We start from the raw sequence: 22168 nt of genomic DNA, 5'->3' as shown, positions 1-22168 counted from the left end.
AACATTGATCAGTCACATCATGAAGTTATGGGAAAGAGTAGTGGAAGCTAGAAGGGAGGTGAGGATTAGTGATCAGCAGTATGGTTTCAAATCAGGAAAGAGCAGTACAAATGCAATGTTTGCTCTGAGAGTGTTGATGGAGAAGTACAGAGAGGGTCAGAAGGAGTTGTGTTGTGTCTTTGTGGACTTAGAGAAAGCATATGACAGTGTGCCTAGAAAGGAGTTGTGGTATTGTATGAGGAAATCAGGAGTGGTGGAGGAATCTGTAAGAATGCTACAGGATATGTACAAGGATAGTGTGACAGCGGTGAGTTCTGCAGTGGAAGTGACAGTTGCATTTAAGGTGTAGGTGTGATTACATCAGGGATCAACTCTGAGCCCTTTCTCATTTGCAGTGGTGATGGATAGGTTGACAGACAAGATCAGACAGAAGTCCCTGTGGACTGTGATGTTTGCAGATGACATTGTGATCTGTAGTGAGAGTAGGGAACAGGTTGAGGAAACTTTGGGGAGGTGGAGATATGCTCTACAGAGGGGAGGAATGATGGTCAGTAGGACTAAGACAGTATAGTGTGGGAATGAGAGGGAGGACAGAGGAATAGTGAGGATGCAGGGAGTAGAGTTTGCAAAGGTGGATGAGTTTAAATACTTAGGATCAACAATTCAGTGTAATAACGAGTATAGGGGAGAGGTGAAAAACAGAGTACAGAAAGGATGGGGAGGGTGGAGAAGAGTGTCAGGAGTGATTTGTGCCAGACAAGCACCATTAAGAGTGAGGAAGAAGGTCTATAAGAGGGTAATGATACCAGCTATATCATATGGGTTGGAGACAGTGGCATTGACAAAAAGGCAGGAGCCATAGCTTGATGTGGCGGAGTTAAAGATGTTAAGATTTGCACTGGGTGTGACGAGGGTGGACAGAATTAGGAATATGTATGTTAGAGGGTCAGCCCAGGTTGGACAGTTTGGAGATAAAGACAGACAGTAGCGGGATTATGTTAGTTTGGATATGTGCTGAGGAGGGATGCTGAGTATCTTGGGAAAAGGATGGTAAAGATGAAGCTGCCAGGTAAGAGGAAAAGAGGAAGGCCTAAGATAAGGTGTATGGATGTGGTGATAGAGGGCATGCAGGTGGTTGCTGTGACAGATCATGATGCAGAGGACTTGAAGAAATGTAGACAGATGATCCGCTGTGGCAACCCCTAATGGGAACAGCCAAAAGAAAGAGAAGGAGATGTAATGTCAGTCTTCACAGGTTGCCAATGATTTTCCAGACATAATACAACTCTGAGTGAATGACTACAAATATGAGGCACACATATGGTCAGTGTGCATAACACTGGACAGTTGAATGGTATGAGCTCAGTATATCACATGCAGTTCAACACACACAGCTGCAGCAGTATTTCACGATGCAAATACCCTCTACAGGTCCCTCACATTTCTGAGACAAACATGTATATCATAGTTGTATTCACAATTAACATATGGATATCTACGACATCCCAGTAGATGGCCTAGCCATGTCACAGTCAGTATTATTCAACACACACCAGTATTAGTCATATGTGAGCCATCCTTTCCTGGGGTGACTCTGGGGCCTGATCTGTGATCTATGTTACTGCAGACAGACCCAGATGCTATGGCGATAAGTTCTGATCAGCAATATATAAGTACAGCATGATTTGCTGAGACATATTTGTTGAACTTCCTATTTTCCATTATTACATACCCCCTACTGCATTCCATTACATGTGTACTTGTTTGACATACCTTTGTTTTTCAAAGTATGGTTGGTTTGATTCCAATATGTGTGGTTTGTTTTGTTTGTCTGTCTGTCTGTCTCTCTCTCTCTCCCACATGTAGGGTATACATCTGTTTTGCATATGCAGTAGCTTGCCTTTTGTAGGTAATGCTCATGAGCAGTTGATGGCCTGTGCACCAATTGGTGTCCCACACTTGCTAATTACATGAAGAACAGCTGTGGTGTTATTCCTATAGCCAGTGGCTTGACAACTCACTCCTATAATTGAGTACTTCATGTGGGCATTGTCCCATTTCCTTGCCTATGAGGAGAACTTCATGGAGGTGTGTAAAGAACAGCATCACAGAAGGTAGTTAAAATACCTCTTACAATGAAAACAGTGGAGACAGCCAGACAAACTGGGGGGAGAATGTTCCAGACATAGGGACAGAATATAAGTATTGCTGTTATACAGTTGAATTAATGCTAGTTTAACAGGGTTTGTGTGGACATGGCTTTTCTGCATGATTTTAATTCTGACAGTGTTGTGTGGTTGACATAACTCTCAACTGTAGGGCTATTCACAGAATGGCCAGATTTTGGACTCTCATGTTTGGTGTGTTTCTCAGACATTTTTTGTCTTTGGAAAATCAGTAGCATACTGTGGAGATTGCAGTCAGTAAATCATATCATCCAGTTATGTTTCTGACTTCATATCCCTAAAGAAAGATATGTAACAACAAACTCTGTTACACCAGCAACTGTCTCAGATTATGACAGCAATATTTCACATGTGCTCCTGTTTTTGGGCCTCTGTCCCCCAAGTATGTCAGGCTTTGTCCAGATGTCATGCAATAAGAGGTTGATAGGTAGGCTATATCATTATTTAGTGCCTTCATTCCTGATACCATCCATTGATGTATCAGAATGCCAGACATTATGTGTAAGAGGCCTTATATATGAGGACAAAGCTTGGACATTCTTTGGGACTCTGAACAGTTGAGAGGTCTGTGTATTTCTGGGGATTGTTGACAGACTGTCAGGACTGTGTAGCAGTGTAGTGTGTCAATGTTATTTGGCCTGCATAGGGAGGGGGGTAGATGTATGTACTATGGCTCCTTTTCTATCTGACTGCGTATGCTGCTCCAGTTTCTGGTGGTCTATCGGCTGTATACATTTGTAGGTGCAGACTGAGACATGTCCCATACCACAGTCAGGCATTGTACTACACTGTGAATTGGGCCAGTATATGTAGAGTTAGTGTGTGAGTGGCAAATATGATGAGATGTGTTAGTTAACACAGTCCTTATGCTCTTCCGTTCATTTGGTGTACCGGTATGTCACTGTGACTGTGGTGAAATTGGTTGTGGGTATGCACTTTCATGCTGGTGTCTGTTTTTCAGTGCCGTTACATCCCTGTAGTGCCTGATATATTTGCAAACACGTGTAATTCCCCATGGTGGATTTGGGTTAGTGTTGTGTCATTCTGACTGTAGTTTTTATGGTGCTTGGTGACATGCTTAGCAGCTGAGTGTAGTTTCCCTAATGCAATGCTATGTCCAGATATTTGTAGGATGTACTGTTGCCTGCCCCCCATAAGTGTTGTTTATTTCTGACACATCAGTGGGATGATGTGAGGATTTCAGTCACTAACTAGTGAGAAGTAATTGAGTGTTGGACTTGTGCTATTTCAGTCAATATATGTTAGGACCGACAGGAGGGTGTTACTAGAGCAACTGTGTCAGCTTATCTACCACAGTATTTCAGCTCTGTTAATATTTTCATGGCTTATTTATTTATTTATTTGTTGACATTTGTTAACCAGGTTGGTCCAGCTGGGCTTGTGGCCCATTTTCAGTGAAGACCTGAGAAGAAAAGCTCTAAAAACAACACAGTTTACAGAGAAGCAAACATTTGAGTCAAAAATATGGTAAAAATCAGTTATACAAGAACATTAGAGAGACAAAGCAGAAATGCAAACACATGATATATACATATCAATATTTTTACAGACTAAAACATATATTTACATATTTACAAAAAGAGTTAAGTCCAACAGCATTGATTGTAGAGTTTAATTAGTATTCACAATAGTGGAGTACTTAACTGTGTCTGGAAGGACTGAAAAGGTATATGGTACGGTTGTGGGGAGCTTAAGTAGGGGCTTGACAAGCACATATTTTGGAGTTGAGTAGATGAAGTTTGAGTTTTTCTTTAAAGTGGAATGGGTGAATGAAAGAACAAATGTCTCTTGGGAGTTTGTTCCAGGTTTGTGTGATGGAGTGTTTATATAAGAGTTTGCTAGCTATTTTTTTGGGTTGGTAGATTTGTAGTAGTTGCTGATTAGAAAGTCTGTGGAAGAGTGTAGATAGAGATGAAGGAAGAGAGAGCAGGGCAGGATGAAGATTTGTACAGAATGAAGTGTAACATTTGAAGTTGTGACAGCAGTAGAAGATGGGGAAATTTTAACCAGTGGAGAATATTTAGGGCAGGGCAGTGATGTGTATTGTATGGAGAGTTTGTGATAAATCTAGCTATCGTGTGGTAAGTTTGTTGGAGTTTGTTTAAAGTAGTAGTTTGGATGTTGGTGAGTACTGGGGGAGCATACAGAAGGGAGGGGAGGAGGTGAGCTTGTGCAAGGGAGAGTCTGGCATTTGTAGTTAAAAAATTTTTGTTGCGATACAGTAAACCAAGTTTGTGGTGAGTCTTTTTTATGCTTTGGAGGATGTGCAAGTTGAATTTGAATTCATCATCTATGATGACCCCAAGGAGTTTAGTGTGAGCTTCAGGTTAGATAACAGTGTTATTAGAGGAAGTAATAGTAAAGGTGGAGTTGAGGTGAGAGAGAGATCAGGGGGAAAAAACAATACGAGTTTGGTCTTTTTAGGGTTGAGAATAAGTAGATTCCTGGACAACCATTGTTCAGTGGATATGAAGGACAGTTGCGTAAGAGTTTGGAGATTGGAGATATTGTCTGAGATGGAGATGAGAGTCAAGTCATCTGCATATTGGATGAGAGAGGATTGTTTACAAAAAGTATACAGATCATCGGTAAATACATTAAATAGGAGGGGATCCATAATGGAACCTTGTGGTACCCTGGTTGGGACAAGTATGAATGGAGAAGTGGAAGAGAGCCATTTCATAGGTTCATAGGTTCATAGGTTAGTACTAGGCTAACTGCCCTTGTGAGCCATTTTAAGCCTAGCCAGTTGTCCCCTGTGAGATTCAAACCCTGTACCTTGTGTTTGTAAGGCAAACACCTTAACCATTAGGCCACCCTCCCAACCCCAACTATTTGCCCCATTTAACAGACTGCTGCCTGCAGAATAAGTAACTGAGGAACCAGACAAGGGAGGAAGAAGACAGATATAGATCTGCAAGTTTAGATAGCAGTAGGGGATAGTAGACTGTATCAAAGGCTTTGGAAAGGTCAAGGAATAGACATGATATGAGTTTGTTATTGTCTAGGGCCTCAGCAGTGGTATGTGTAAAGGATAAAAGGGCAGTAGGTGTACTGTGGTTGAGACGGAAACCATGCTGAGTGGGGAGTAAGGTGGTTATGCTGGAGGAGGTAGTTGAATAGTTGTGAGTGGATACATTTTTTGAGAATCTTAGAGAGGTGAGACAAAATAGCTACAGGTCAGTAGTTTGATGAGTCTGTAGAGTTTATACCTTTATGCAGGGGAATAGTGAAAACAGATTTCCATAGGGTAGGGATGGTGGATTACTGAATAGATCTATTGATTAGTATAGATACTGGTTAGACAATGGAGTCAGCAGCAAGTTTGAAGAAGGTAGAAAGTAGATTGTCAGTGGAGGTATAGCAGGGTTTGAGTTTGTGAAGAAGAGATCTGATGTACAGAGTAGGAACCGGATGTAAAGAGAATAGTTATTTTTAGAAGGATTGGGAGAGGTAGGCAGATAAGTTGTGTTACAGTTGGAAGGTATGAGTGTTTGAATGGTTTCAATAAAGTGTTTATTGAGAAGACTAGCAGTTTCCAGAGGAGATCTATTTGAGTAGAAGCAGGAGTTGAGGAGCAGCCTGGAGAGAGAATTATGTTACTAGTATACTAGAACTTGCAAGGGTTGGATTTGTTATTGAATTGGGCAGAGTTATAAAATGACTTTTTTTCATTATTGGTTTATTTTTTGTAAGAATTCTGAGGTGTCTATAATTATATAGCAGAGGTAATTCCTTTGTTTTGATCAAGGCTTTCCAAGATCTATCTCTTTTTAGCATAAATGACTTACTTTCTTATGAGAGCCAGGGAGCATAATTGGGTTTTGTTCTAACCTTCCTAGAGGGAGCAAGGCAGTTATTTTCCCCACTTTGTCAGGCTTGGTTCAGATTCATTGCACTAAGGGGTTCTGAGCCTACCACTTGACTGGCCAGATTGCTTGAGAATGTCCAGGCTTATTGCTCATATTTCTGGTCTGTTCCATAGATTCATTATTTTTTTTCCCTGGTAAATCACTGGGATGATCTGAGGATTTCTGTCAGTAAATGATGACATACATTTCAGTTTCAGAACTCACATCCTTCAGAACATGTATGCTGAAACAAACCCTGTCACACTGGCAACATTCTACATTTATAAGAGCAATATTTAAAATATGTCCCTAGTTTTGACCCATTGTCCCCCCATTTGGACAGCCTTTGGCCAGATTTCTTGCACTAAGAGGTTGAGAGGTATGGTTCTGAGGCATGACTCCACTACATGTAATGAGCATGTACATACATACATATATATATATATATTATGCATATATTTTTCCATATATATGCATCTCCAGATATATACACATGTGTATATGTAGATATACAAAACCTAACTGATTCTACAGAATCTTTTCCCTACTGTTGAATGACTCTACTTCATGGTATGTTTGAAAAAGCATCAGTAGTCCCTCCAGCTCAAATGGTGTAGCAGTAGTACATTGCTCTGACTATGGTGTACAGGGCCCTGGGCTCAAGACTTGGCAGTGCTGATTATTTTGTTGCTAGACAGAACAGTGGCTGATGGAAGCAGAGTGAGTAAGGCAGTTTTAAGCAGTTGTAAGTGGGTTTGCACGGGTTTGCGTGATGTTAAGCAATGTCAACACACGGTTAAAAGTGCAGATGTTTAATCTGTGTTGGCTTAACTTAGCATCATGCAAACTCACTTACTCCCGCTAACTCAGACTTGCACCCACACTAATTTCTTTAAAAGAAAAGAAAAAGGGGTGATAGGGAAGTGGTGAAAAAGTGGCATGCAGAGGGAACAACAATATGAAAGATAGCTAAATATGTGCAGGACAGGTGTAGGGAAGGTCCATAGCTGTCCATTTCTTATACAGCAACAGCTGTGCATTTGTACATAATTTGGGGGTGAATTTGAACACTCAAATGCCACAGAGAGGGGTGAGGATAACAGAAATGTGTTGTCAAGCCAATTGGACCAGATTACATGTGTCCAGTGGACATGTGTGCAAAATGGCCAGCTACATATGGGGCAATATTTTTTGTGGGACTGATGCCCTTTTCTTTTTTTTACGGTGAGAGTGGGATGTTGGGAAAGGATTATATGTATGTCTGGGGAGGTAGGTTGGGTAGGGAGGCAAACAAAACAGGCAAGACAGCAGACAGGAGTGGTATATGACACATGAGGGGGTAAACACATTTGATGGGGAGGGTGGTTGAAAATCTGAAACCCATGGTCCCCCATGTGGTTACAGTGGGACTTTGATCCCCACGCATGGGCAGTCACAACTGCACCTTCATGGCCCCAAAGTTGGCTGTGCTGGGGGCTGGACAGGAGTGGTGGCCTGCCCCTCAAAGTGTGGCAGTGGGCCCTCAATCTGGTGCAGCTGCTCTCCAAACTCAGATTGAAGGATGCTGTGTACCAAACCCCAGACCTGACTGTGGGTGGTGGCCTCCTGTCCATGCCCACTCCCTGGGGGAGGGGCACTGCCCCCTGCTGCAGTTCCACCCCAAGGTGGTGCAGGTCAAGCAGACTAGGAAGATCTGGGTTGGGTCTCAGATGTGCTGGAGCCTAGTGCCATAGCCAGATGAGGTGGGACAGGCGGATCCACTGAGATCTGCCTTCCCAAACGGGCTATGCTGTTGAGGTTTTACAAAATATGTTGGTTAGTCATGAACAACACATTTCAAGATTATTTATAACAGCATGCATGGGTGTTCCAATTAACCCTATAAAACAGATTTGAAACAGTCACATAGCAAACAGAACACATGCATAAATGGAATGACAGTATGCATCAAAACAGCATGCCAGTAACATTGATGGCAGCATGCCTCCAACAATGATATTTGAACAAGATATGTAAACATGCAAGCAATCAAACATATTAACAATAATATAACACAAGTCCCAACATTAGGGTTGGAGCACAACATATTTGTAGTATATGAGTAATAATTATTGATGCAGATGTGGGGGGGGGCAGAAAATCCATTAACAACTGTTTATGCTTCTACTTTAAACAACAGTACTGCTCAATACTCTATGGGTCTGCCCTCACTTTACATCTACCTATGGCCATAGCATTTGTAGTACAAACATACCTATTAAACTATCAGCCTGGAATGGTATGAGGCAAACTGTGACAACTCTAGGTACATGACTAGAGGGGACTCGTGCATGTCAGGGTTACATATCTGGCACAGGAAAGGTACCCTGAACTGCTGTTATGTGAGTGTGCTACTGGCATATGTCAACTGGTTTCCTATCTGTGTCCAGTATTATTTGTAGCAGTGACTACTAGCCATGACAGTTTGACACTTGAGAGACATGTATCAGAAACATACCTCTCAACCTCTTAGAACATGAGATCTAGACAAAGCCATACATAAAAGTGGGACAAAGGCCCATAAATATCCGCAAGTTTTAGATATTGATCTTACAAACTTAGAAAGTTAATAAAATAACAGGTTTTGCATTTGCATGCCTTTTTGGATGGATATGACATCTGACACTTGTATGTATATCACTATTTTCTAACAGTCTATAATGGTTTGCCACTGATTTGCCATGACACCACTACTTTACGTAAAATGGACCACAAATCTGAGACAAATATCTGGACATGCATTGAATATCTGTACAGTTGAGAGGTATGATTTGGGAAGAGTGCATATTGTATGTAACTACCCTGCTGTCATTTTCAGGCATGTGGTGGGACAATTAAACGGTTGTACACAGTTTATTGATATACCCTTCATACAGCTGCTGGCAACATTTACTTACCTGTAAAACCTGTGGGGAAAATATCTGTTAACACTACCTGACTGTTTTTACATTTATTCCTGATTCTTTGTGTGTAGAGATGCACACATCTTAGCACCACTCCCTGTATTCGAACCATGTCTGGGTTTGCAAAAGTAACAGCTATGCTTTTTCTCATCACACTGAGCTACTGGGGAACAGCTGTTTCATGTTTCAATGGCTTCTGCCTAATAGTCTCTTGGTTAGACAGTCTGAACTTGCAATTCTGTGATGCATGTATGACATATAGTTATTGTACTGTGCATTATTCAAGGTTAAGGTGTTTACCTTACAAACATAAGGTGCAGGCTTTGATTCCCACATGGGGTAATTGGCTAGACTGAAAATGGCACACAAGGGCAGTTAGCCTAGTACTAATCTATGAACCTATTACTATAACCTGGAAAGCATAGGTTAACACAAGACAATGCTGCATGGTACACACATTGATACTTGACATATTACTATTCAGGGTTCAGAGCTTAGTGCAGTATATATTTCACATTTCGTTTATATCTCATTTTACAGTTACACTATCTACGGTTTCTCCTAACACCTTGTTCATAGATGCACCTCAGCTAATGCATGCTGTCACAGCCATATTTGCTGTGAAGAACCTGTATACATTATATATATGTCTACAACAACATACCAGAATAAACACAACAGTTTTCTAAAGGTATTTACTGTACTTCAATATTCATCAGTCATACTTTTTTTTTTCAATAATTTTTCTTTTCTTTTTACATTAATAAATGTCACAGATAAAAACCATCTTACAACATGACCGTATATATATATATATATATATATATATATATATATATATATATATATGTTGTACAACATATCTATTTACATTGTGTACATAGATGCTTTCACAGTTATACAGACAGTATATACATTCGTAATATCCAAGTTATTATTTAATATCTGAACTTGTATGGTTTTTTCAGTTCCTTTAGAGTGTATTTCTAAGTTGCTGTGTGATGAATTATGCTAATATGATATTAAAGGTTTGTTCCCAAATTTCTCTGGATTTCATGTTTTGTTTGTCTTAGGATTATTATGTGTGATTTAGGGAGGTTTAAGTTGGTCCTCATTTCTTGTATTGAACAGTTAAGGTAAGGATAAATATCTTGGATTGTTTTATCTTTCAGTCTGGGAAAAGGGACTAAGTCCAGCATCTTATTGTTTATTTTTAAATTTGGGTTTTTATGAAGGGGTTGCAGTATTGTCATGGCTTGTTCAAGGTTCAAGAATTGAAAGAGTGTTTACACTAAGTTGATAGAATGTTTTAAGGATTCTATAATGTTATAAGTTTGTATTTCTTTCTGCTTCAGGAATGGAAGTGCTTTGGGATTGAAACCTAGAGCTTTAATATATCTATAATAGATTGTCACCTAAAGAGGAGACCAATTTTCCATTGACGGGTTATGTTCAGCTATTCTTAATCTTCTGTTAGTGTTAATGATCGAGTAATACATTTTAAAATCTGGTAGATTTAGTCCTCCTTTGTTTTTGGGGAGTGTTCATTTTGGATAGGAGATTCTGTTTTTTTTGGGGGGTTCCCATATATATTTTGCTAGGAAGGTATGAATTTGTTTGAAGAATTTATTATGCATTATTGTCTGTGATGTCATGAATATATACATTAGTCTAGGTAAAATGTTAATTTTGATTATTGATACTTTGGCCAAGAATGGCAGTTTTAGGTCGTTCCATCTTTTATAGTCTTGCATTATGTTTTGCCATTTAAGGTTTACATTGTATTGGTAGAAATCTTTGTTCTTCTGGAAAAAGGTGATTCCCAGGTATTTAGTTTCTTCTTTTATTTTTATTGTGTTTAACAATGATATTGGTGAGATGAGTTTGGGTGTTTTTAGGGGGAAAATATTAGTTTTATTGAGGTTTAGTTTGTAGTTAGACATAGTCAGGAAATGTTCAATTGCAGCTATTCATTTGTTTATATCTGAATTTGGTGTAGTGCAGTATATGTTCAGATCATCTGCAAATGCAGTGAGGTATATTTTGAAGTTGTGTGTTGATGGAGGATTGTGATATGTATTTTGTTTAATGTATAGAAAGAGTGGTTCTAGGTATAGGTTAAACAGGAAGGGTGATAATGGGCATCCTTGTCTTGTTCCATTTTTTATTAGGATCCTATTTGACCAAGTTTTATTTATATATAGAGATGTGTATGGGTTGCTATAGAGAGTTTGGATGATCTGAATGAAGTTATTGGGTATATTAAAGTAGGGTAGTGTTTGGAGTAAGAATTCTAGGTTAACACTATCAAATGCCTTGTGGACATCCACTACCATTGTGTAGATGTTGATATTGCATCGGTTAGCATAGGATATTAGTGCATCTAATGTTAATGAAGAGGTAAAGAATAATGTAAAATAGTCCCATGCACAATGCAAACAGCAATCCTTGATGACAAGATGTTCAAATAAACGTGTTCCAGTTAATGTTAGTAACCAGGTTTATTGCAATAGAGGTGAGCGCTTTCGCTAAAAAGCTTCATCAGACCTTAATACATTTAATCAAGCACACAATAAGAGCTTAAATACATGAAAAGGCGGGAAACACTAAGGATGCTTTTAAAGCTATATTACAATAAACAAATTAAAAATAAATAATAAAAATAAAAATAAAAATAAAAACAATGAGACAAAGCCAATGTCATTGTTCTAAGTCCAAACGTCAACTCATTTAAAAACATTTAAAAAGATTTACAACATGCATTTAAATTGCTATAATCATTAATTATACTTTAATCTCCTCATTTTCAGTAGAGGTCTCAAGGGCACTCTACCATTCAAACCTGGAGCCCTGTCTGACCTAAATTTGATAATCCAGTACGTCTCTCTTGCTTCAGTGTATGTCTCTATGTCGCCCTGTCTGTGGGTCCTATGTACCTGTTCCAAGATCCTAAACTTAAAGAAATGGTTAATGCCAACAGCAAGAACATGTTTAGCAAGAGCATTGCATACATTGCCCTTCCTAATGTGATATACATGCTCACGAATCCTGTCTCTAAGGCAGCGATTCATTTTGCCAATATAATATGCTGAGCAGATCGTGCAAGAGGCCATGTATATGACATCTTTGGACATGCAATCACCTCGGACACAAAACGTATGATTACTCAGTCCTAAAGGATGTATAAATACAGGATCTGTCAAAATATATGAGCAAAAATGGCAACTGTTACATGGTACTGTGTGAGAGAGACCCAAAGTGTCGTCTGATGAAATAATCTTGGGGTAGCATAACAGATTTTTAAGATTATTTTTGTTCTTATATACAAATTTGGGTTTGTCTCCTATAATGCCTTTAATCTTGGGGTCTGCCTGCAAAACATGCCAATGTTTCATAAAGATGTCCTTAATGAAACCTATATCCTTGGTGTAGTATACTGGAAAGATAACAGATGGATCCATCGTGTTGACCCTCATCCTACTGTTATCAGCAGTATACTGTTCAAGTGCTCCCTCTGAAAAATAAGGCCTAGCTCTATCTTCCCTGTGTTCAATGACATCCATGGTCACAGGTATAAGATCACTAGAGCTGTAACCCCTGGCCATCAACCTACTGCTCAAATCATCTAAGCCCGATCTAAAGGCGGAGTCCATAGGGGTGTATCTAGAGACTCTCACAGACTGTCCACATACAATATTCTTGTATGTAAAACCCGGATGCATACTGTGTCGATGTAGTAACGTGTTCCTGTGACACGACTTCCGATACAATCCGGTGTTGATCATCCCATTGGTTAACTTCTCTATGTAAATATCCAAAAAGGATATCTTCATATCTGATCTATCAACAGAAAACCTCAAAAAATCAGTAGATGAGTTGACCTCCTGAATGAAAATATCTAATTCTGCGGACGTCCCTGTCCATAAGAGGAACAGGTCATCCACAAAACGCCTGTAAAAAGGGATATGTCTAACATACCAGGCATTCTGAAACAAGAAATTGGCTTCCCATTCAGCCATGACGAGATTGGCGTAGCTATTTGCGCATGGTGTGCCCATAGCTACGCCATCTCTCTGCAGAAAAAAGTGATCCTGAAAACAGAATACATTCGACTCCAAGACTACTTCTAGGAAGCTTAAAAGTAAGTCAATGTCTAAGTCTGATAGGACTCCAGATCTCCTAAGGTATGATCTGATCATGTCTATACCCTCTGCATTTGGAATCACTGTAAAAAGTGATTGCACATCCATTGTTACAAAGAGAAGTTCATTACATAATGTGCTGGTTGTGGTATACTGATACAGGTCCAAAAGGAACTGTTTAGTATCTCTTAGAATAAATTCATTTGTGTCTACAAATGGTCTCAGTTTACTCTCAATGAATATAGATAGAGGTTCTGTAGACCAGCCTCTACCGGCTACTATTGGCCTCATCGGTGGATGGGTAAGGTCTTTATGGATCTTGGGGAGCCCCTGAATGGTAGGTACCAAAGGATGTGAAACTAACAAGAACTCAAACAATACCTGATCAATAATATCACTGGCTAATAAATCCTTAAGCATATTTCGTATCCTGTTTATAATGTCAGTAACTGTGTCCACTGTGATAGGTTCATAGAATGTCCTGTCCCTTAATAAATCCATCATATCACTGCAGTATCTAACTGTATCAAAGACAACTATCCCACCCCCTTTATCTGCAGGGCGGATGGTAATGTCTCGTTTATTGCATAACTCAAATAATGCCCCTCTCTGCTTAAAACTGAGATTATGCTTATATCTATACCGGGGGTCAATATTTCCCTGCATTGTATATAGGTCATCCTCAACTAACTTACTATAAGCTGCCACCAGCGGATGAATTGGTGGAATATAGGTGCTGGGCCTCTTAAATGGATGACACGGTGCTTCACATGCTCCATCAAATTCAATTTTTAAGGATAAATTCCTTATAAACAATTTAAAATCTCTAAGGGTTTCCTCTGGTCTACTAAAAGTAGTGGGAATGAAAGTAAGTCCCTTAGATAGGACTTGCAGTTGATCATTATTTAACTCATAACAGGATAGATTAAAAACTAAGTTCTCCTGTTCCCCTCCCACATTTTCTTGATGGTTCGATTCTGTCCCCTGTCGGTGGACAGTTTCTGTTTCTGTCGTCCTCTGCTGACAGAACGCGACCTGCCTTCCCTGGACATCAATCTGATGGGGAAAGGGTGCTTGCTATCAAACACCTGCCCTGGACCCATAGATGACGTGCCAGGTCCTTGCATAACTTCAGTACCTACAACCCTTGTGCTATTGGTTTTCCTCCTTACAACAGGTTCACAGTTAGAGACAGAATCCGTGTTGGCCTGTACGAAAGAACTGGCACTATGAGTGTTATTCACAATGACATCAGAATTAGTAACATTATCAACATCGACTTCATTAATATCGACATTAATACTAGTGTTAGATCTTATAACCTGATGATTAACATCAGGAGCAGAACTATGTACAGAATTAACATTAGTATCATTTTCACATGATATTATATCAATCTGTCCTTCCAATCTATTACTGTCAACGGTCCGTGTACTCGGGCCATTGATATTACTATCAGTTGGTGTCACTCGCCCAGTATGCATGTCAAGTCCCCTGGGCCAAGTGAAGATATGCCCTGTTTTGAAATCATTTGTGTCCCTTAAAAGCTTAGCCCTTTTCTGGTCTTTCTCAACACCGGATTGTATCGGAAGTCGTGTCACAGGAACACGTTACTACATCGACACAGTATGCATCTGGGTTTTACATACAAGAATATTGTATGTGGACAGTCTGTGAGAGTCTCTAGATACACCCCTATGGACTCCGCCTTTAGATCGGGCTTAGATGATTTGAGCAGTAGGTTGATGGCCAGGGGTTACAGCTCTAGTGATCTTATACCTGTGACCATGGATGTCATTGAACACAGGGAAGATAGAGCTAGGCCTTATTTTTCAGAGGGAGCACTTGAACAGTATACTGCTGACAACAGTAGGATGAGGGTCAACACGATGGATCCATCTGTTATCTTTCCAGTATACTACACCAAGGATATAGGTTTCATTAAGGACATCTTTATGAAACATTGGCATGTTTTGCAGGCAGACCCCAAGATTAAAGGCATTATAGGAGACAAACCCAAATTTGTATATAAGAACAAAAAGAATCTTAAAAATCTGTTATGCTACCCCAAGATTATTTCATCAGACGACACTTTGGGTCTCTCTCACACAGTACCATGTAACAGTTGCCATTTTTGCTCATATATTTTGACAGATCCTGTATTTATACATCCTTTAGGACTGAGTAATCATACGTTTTGTGTCCGAGGTGATTGCATGTCCAAAGATGTCATATATATGGCCTCTTGCACGATCTGCTCAGCATATTATATTGGCAAAACGAATCGCTGCCTTAGAGACAGGATTCGTGAGCATGTATATCACATTAGGAAGGGCAATGTATGCAATGCTCTTGCTAAACATGTTCTTGCTGTTGGCATTAACCATTTCTTTAAGTTTAGGATCTTGGAACAGGTACATAGGACCCACAGACAGGGCGACATAGAGACATACACTGAAGCAAGAGAGACGTACTGGATTATCAAATTTAGGTCAGACAGGGCTCCAGGTTTGAATGGTAGAGTGCCCTTGAGACCTCTACTGAAAATGAGGAGATTAAAGTATAATTAATGATTATAGCAATTTAAATGCATGTTGTAAATCTTTTTAAATGTTTTTAAATGAGTTGACGTTTGGACTTAGAACAATGACATTGGCTTTGTCTCATTGTTTTTATTTTTATTTTTATTTTTATTATTTATTTTTAATTTGTTTATTGTAATATAGCTTTAAAAGCATCCTTAGTGTTTCCCGCCTTTTCATGTATTTAAGCTCTTATTGTGTGCTTGATTAAATGTATTAAGGTCTGATGAAGCTTTTTAGCGAAAGCGCTCACCTCTGTTGCAATAAACCTGGTTTCTAACATTAACTGGAACACGTTTATTTGAACATCTTGTCATCAAGGATTGCTGTTTGCATTGTGCATGGGACTATTTTACATTATTCTTTACCTCTTCATTGCCTTGCTCTTTTGTGGTACGTTTATTTATTTGACTTTGGCTTTGCACGGTAGAGCATTAACTCCGAGTGGTGACTTTTTTCATTGCATCTAATGTTAATGTATTGTCACTAGTCTGTCTTTGTGGCGTAAAACTGGATTGTTCTGGGGAGATGATTTTCTCTATCAGATTTTTCATTCTGTTTGCAAGTATAGAGGTAAATAATTTAGTGTCTATAATAAACAAACAGGCCACTGGGAAAGGAATAAATCCAGATACAAAGGAAAAAACAAGTCCAATGTAGAAAACAATATCTGAAACGCATGACTTACACCACAAATTAAGAATACGAACTGCAATGTAAACCAATAAAAATAAATAAATGTATTTATGTAAGGTGATTTTATTATATTTAGTGTTTATAATGTACAATATAATATTGTGCCGTTATGTGTTTTAGAGGCGTGGCATGATACATGCATTTGATTGGTCAGATAATAGTATATAGGAAGTGGTCTTTTCTCTTTTTAACATCTGATGAAGCAGTGTTGGAGTATAACTGTGAACGCGCTTATTCCGTCTGAATAAATACATTTATTTTTATTGGTTTACGTTGCAGCTCGTATTCTTAATTTGCGGTGTAAGTCGTGCATCCCAGATACTGTTTTCTACATTGGACTTATTTTTGTATCTATATTTAAGAGGGAGATGGGTCTGTAGCTGTCAGGGTTTTTGGGGTATGTGTGTTCTTTTAATATAAATATGGTTTTAGAGGCATTAAAGTGGATATCATTTATTTTATAGTTTATGTAATTCAGTGTATAGTATAGTATAGTAGTTTGGCTATCAAGGGGGAAAATGCTTTGTAAAATTCTGATGTGAGTCCATCCGGACCCGGAGCCTTATGTGCTTTTAAGTGTTTGATTGTTGTAATAATTTCACTGATGGATATCGGTTCAGTTAGTTTTTTTTTGTTGGTCTAAATTTAGTTTATGGAATCTCAGTTTTTGAAGGAAAAGAGTTCTATCTTCCTTTGAGGTTTGTAGTATTTGTGCTCCATATATTTGAGAGTATATTTGTTCAAATGTTTTAATAATGTCTTCATTTTTTGTGTAGTTCTTGTCTCTGTAGTTTATTTCTGATATATTGGAGGCATTTTTGTGTTGGGAGATAATTCTGGCCAGAGCTCTAGATGGTATCTGAGCTTCCTCTGAGTAAGTGGCTAACATTCTGGCTTCATAAAAAGATAGGTTCCTGGTTTCTAACATATATAGATCCCTTTGCAGTTTTAAAAGTTCTGCTTCTGTTTGGTTCTTGAGATTATTTATTAGTTCTTTTTCAAGATGCTCTATTTTCCCTTTCAGTGTATGCTCCTCTTTCAGTTGTATATTTTATAGTATGCTGCTTTTTTGATAAACAATCCTCTAATTTGTACTTTGGTTGCAGCCCATTCTATGTCAGTTGGTACTTGGGAGTTAGTGATATTTGTAAGAGCTATTTTTAGTATTGCTTCTGTTTCTTTTATTACATCCATTTTGGAAACTAAATTAGGGTTTAATGACCAATTATGACCCCTATTCTCTAAATATATCTTTTTGTCCCAGTTAATGTTCAGTGTGATTTTGGAGTGATCTGAAAAGAACCTGGTATGTATAGTTATTGTTGGGTCCTTGTTAATGAATATGTCAGAGATTAAGAAGAAGTCTATCCTTGACCACATTTTGTGGCATTGCGAATAGAATGTGAATTTCCCTGTTTTATCTTCACTGTTCCCATATTTAAAAGGGTCATATAGTTTGAAATCTTGTTTGAGTTCATTAAGGGCTAATGTGGCTTGTTTATTATGTGATTTGGTCAGATTAGATTTATCCTTTTCTGGGTTTTGATATGTGTTTCAGTCATCTCCAATCACTAGGTAGTGATCTTTAAATTGGTTTAAGGTTGGGTATAATGACATAAAAAAGTGTTGTTAATTATTACAGGGTGCATAAACATTAAGTACCATTATAGGTTTTGGTATTGTAGGACTATTAAATGTTACGTAACACCATCTTCCCTCCTTGTCAGCTTTGGTTTTAAGTATTTTTTCCTTAAATTGTTTTTTAATTATTATGGCTGCCCCAGCACTGTTTGTTTTCCCCTCTGAAGCTATGATTTGACTTATCCATTTCTTTCTGCTAATTTCTGCCCATTGCTCTGCAGTCAAGTGTGTTTCTTGTGTTAGTATGAGGTTGGCTGTGGTTTTTAATGTAAGGTGTAAGAATAGTTTTCTTTTCTTCTTGTTTTGGAGCCCTTTAACGTTCCATGATTCTATTTCCCACATGTATTTATTAGGTGTATTCCTTAGATATGTCATGTATATTAGTTTTGTTATGTTATCTTTGTATGTGTTACTGTGTGATGGTTTAGGAAAGCATCTATTTATCCTCGTCCCTACTCTGTGCCTAACCACTATATCCCTGGACCAGGAATAATCAGGGGGAAGGATGAATGCTCGTTATATGATTTACCTTTACATCTAATCTTGGAATGTGTTTTCTTTTTAGATATAGAATTAACCCATAGTATCCCCCTGTGTTACTATATACAATGTGGACAAAGCTGAACAAACTAGTTCCCTCAACAAACACTGCTACTTAATATCCCTAGCCTCTTCCAACATATTATTTATACAATTATAGTATTGTATTTAAGGTACAGCATGTATTGTTTTTGTCTTGTGACTAATTCTTTCTAATAGCATTTTTAAAACAGCATATTAATATACATTCTTCAGTAAATTATAGCAACATATGTACCATAATATTGTTAAACAATCAATCCTGTCATTTTTTTACATTTTTCTTTCATTTGACTTCTTTTTCCTCCCCTTTATTTATTCAGATTTTGGCTTTCTTTGGTTCCTGTAATGTTTTTCCACATCAGCCTGTGTGGGTTATAAAATATATACTTGGCACCTATTTATCAGGGGTAGGAAGTATATCCATAGAGAAAAAAAAAAAAAAAAAAAAACAGCTTAGCCAAACAGTCCTTCTGCTATAGTTAGCATATTAAGGCTATATTTACATTATCCCAAGATTGTTAGGTTATTTAATACTTTTATTCTTTTTTATTTATTCAGTTCACATAGTAACAGTATACCTACTAGCAGTAAGCAATGTACTCCTTCTTAGCTATTTTAATAAAATACTGCAAAATAGATTTGTACTCACCAGCCTGCCGGTGCAACCTCAGCAGTCTGTGACCATGGGCTTCCCTGTTCACAGTCCTCTGTGCTACAGCTGTAGGGGAGAAAAACACACATTATGCATATCTGTCTATCACATTTTCAGACAAGTATTTGCTACAAACTACTTGATAATGATATTTACACACTACTGGAGCATTCTGGGCACATCCATCTTGGATCCACTGGTCCAAGAGTGCCTCCTTCCTATGCTTTAGGTTGGCAAAGTGGTGCCATACCTGCTCACCAGTCTGAGGGATGCCAGCAGCACTGGTGAGGTCATGTGCAAGATGGTCCCAGGCCTCCACTTTGTACTGGGAGCCCTGGTACTGGCCCTGCAGCAGTCTCTCCTCATGGTTTTTAACTAGGAGTCGAGCCATGACCAAGGACTCCTGAGTGCTCCAGCATTGTGCCCGAAAAGCGCACTCCCTCTCCTATGCCAGCCATTGTATCTGCACAGATGGACTATAACAGATTATGGTTGTATTCCCACCTGTGCCATTTAAATAGTGTGATATTCCCTCCCTTTGCTGTCACTGTACTATTTTGAAAAGGTTAAGCACCGCTAAGCAGTGTGCAAATCCACTAAGCTGGTTTTAACACTGCGTAATGGGAAGTTGTTGAGCAGTGTTTAACAGTGCGCAAATCCACTTAGCTGAGCTACCCGCTGCTTAGCATTCATGTTTTAACAATGATTACACCTGGTAACTATAGCTGAGCATTGCTAACCATTGCTCACTTTTCATTTTTTAAATATATCTGAGAACTGATTTAATTTATTAAGTGTATATGATACACTTTACATGACATCCCTCTATGCGCTTTGCTTACATTGGCAAGGGGTGTGACAGTACTGTATGGGGCACTTGTATGTACATGGGTGGTTTCACATGTTATATGCACTCACACTTACATTGTACACCAGCTACAGTACCCTGGTTGACAAAAAACAGTTGCTACATAATTTAAGTTTACAAAAATAATTTTAACACTACTTTCCCATATAAAAATAAGTTGCCTGTCTTGGTACTCAAACTATGAAAGCCTGCATGTAAAGCAAAGGACTCTAACCACTACACTATTATGGCTTGGAAATTTAATCTGTATATTTGTATTTTTCTCCTATGGGATGTTTAAGCTATGGTAAGCAGAGGGCCATAATGCACATGCCCGCTTAGATATGCTTAAACATTCCTTAGCCTAGAAAAAAAAATATTTATTTTATTTTAACAATTAGCATGTGAGGGCAATTTTTCAGAAGTGTTCCTATTTTATTCTCCCCCCCCCCCCCATTATTTGTGCCTTTGTCCACATGGACTGCTGTCAGGGCATATTGGCATACATTTGCTTTCAGACATCTATCCTTCAGTAATCCATGCTAATGCATGAACTTGTTTTCTATCAACTTTCTAAGTTTGAGAGGGCAATATGTATGATGTGTCCCTTTTCAGGAATTTATCTCCTATTATTTGTGCATCTGGACACATTTCCTGCTTTAGCAGGTTGTGGAGGGATTGTATGGCACTTTTAAATGCAGGGGGTGTGTCACAGAACCTGTCACATACCCCCTGCATTGCTTTCCTGATGCCATGTATATTGCAGTGTCCACAGACACTGAAATGATCATTTATTTGATTCAGTGTCCGTAGACACTGAAATACTGGCATAACATTAGAGTAATTCTCCAATAGTATAACAGATCCTATTAGAAAGTGCTGTACTGCACTTTCTGAGTGCAGGGGGTATGTTCAATGTCCATGCACTACTTGAACATGCCCCCTGCTCTCATTCATAGTTCATGTCCTTGTAGGTTGAACACCAGCGTGCCTTCATGAATATGCAAGGTGCACTGTTGTGCTATACTGACACGAACCATGCCGTGCAAGAATAGTGCTATTCCTGCATGGAGTTTATTGAATCCCAGGTTTTCATTTTTATTTAAATAGTAATTAAATAAATACTACAAAACATTGTAATCATTTTGGTGAGCATAACAGGCATACTATTGTTTCAGACTATTGTTGATTTTATTACTTATTGAGTTTAACTCTTTAAGTAAATTGTGTTTAAAATGATATTAAAAACAATGGCATGCATAACTGGCAACCAGCTATGTTCATTGCATTGTAACAATAATAATAAAGTTTCCCTGAAAACAATATTATCTTTATAACAGTTGCCATGCAGTCTATAGCTACACATTTTGATGTTAATGAATGGAAGTTCAAGGCTTAAATTCCTTATATCTTTTTTTATTAGATGTGACAGACTTCTGGCTACTACAACCAGGGAGTTAAATTACATAAGCTTTTATACAATTCCGGGATGTAACTTAAAACTTATAGTAGGCTTCTACCAAGTGCGTGTCACTTCACCTAAAACCCATTTCACCTAAACTCATTTCACTGAGACCAAATCACCTAACGTCCATTTCACCGAAAACTCATTTCACCTAAAACTCATTTCACTGACAAGTAGTACAATAAGGCAAGTCAAAGGTATATGTCCTTTTCCCCACTGATTAGTGATCCTGAAGTTAGTATATATTAATGGGGTGTTGGGGGAGTAGCTCCCCACTTATTTTGGTTTCATGCTGTCTGGTTTTGTTTTACATTATTTGGTAAAAGACAGCTAGGTGGGGGGCTACACCTCCCACACCCCCCTTAATATATATTCTAACACCAGGATCACACTACAGTGTGGAAAAGGACATATACCTTGCAATTGCATTAGAGTACTACGTGTCAGTAAAATGAGTTTTAGGTGAAATGAACTTTAGATGATTTGGTCTCAGTGAAATGAGTTTAGGTGAAATGGGATTTAGGTGAAGTGACACGTACCCCTTCTACCTAATTTACTGAG

Source organism: Protopterus annectens, chromosome 1.part1 (assembly GCF_019279795.1).
Source record: "Protopterus annectens isolate FY-2018-M chromosome 1.part1, PAN1.0, whole genome shotgun sequence".
In the NCBI taxonomy this organism is placed as follows: Eukaryota; Metazoa; Chordata; order Ceratodontiformes; family Protopteridae; genus Protopterus; species Protopterus annectens.
Note: the sequence above shows the minus strand (reverse complement) of the source record.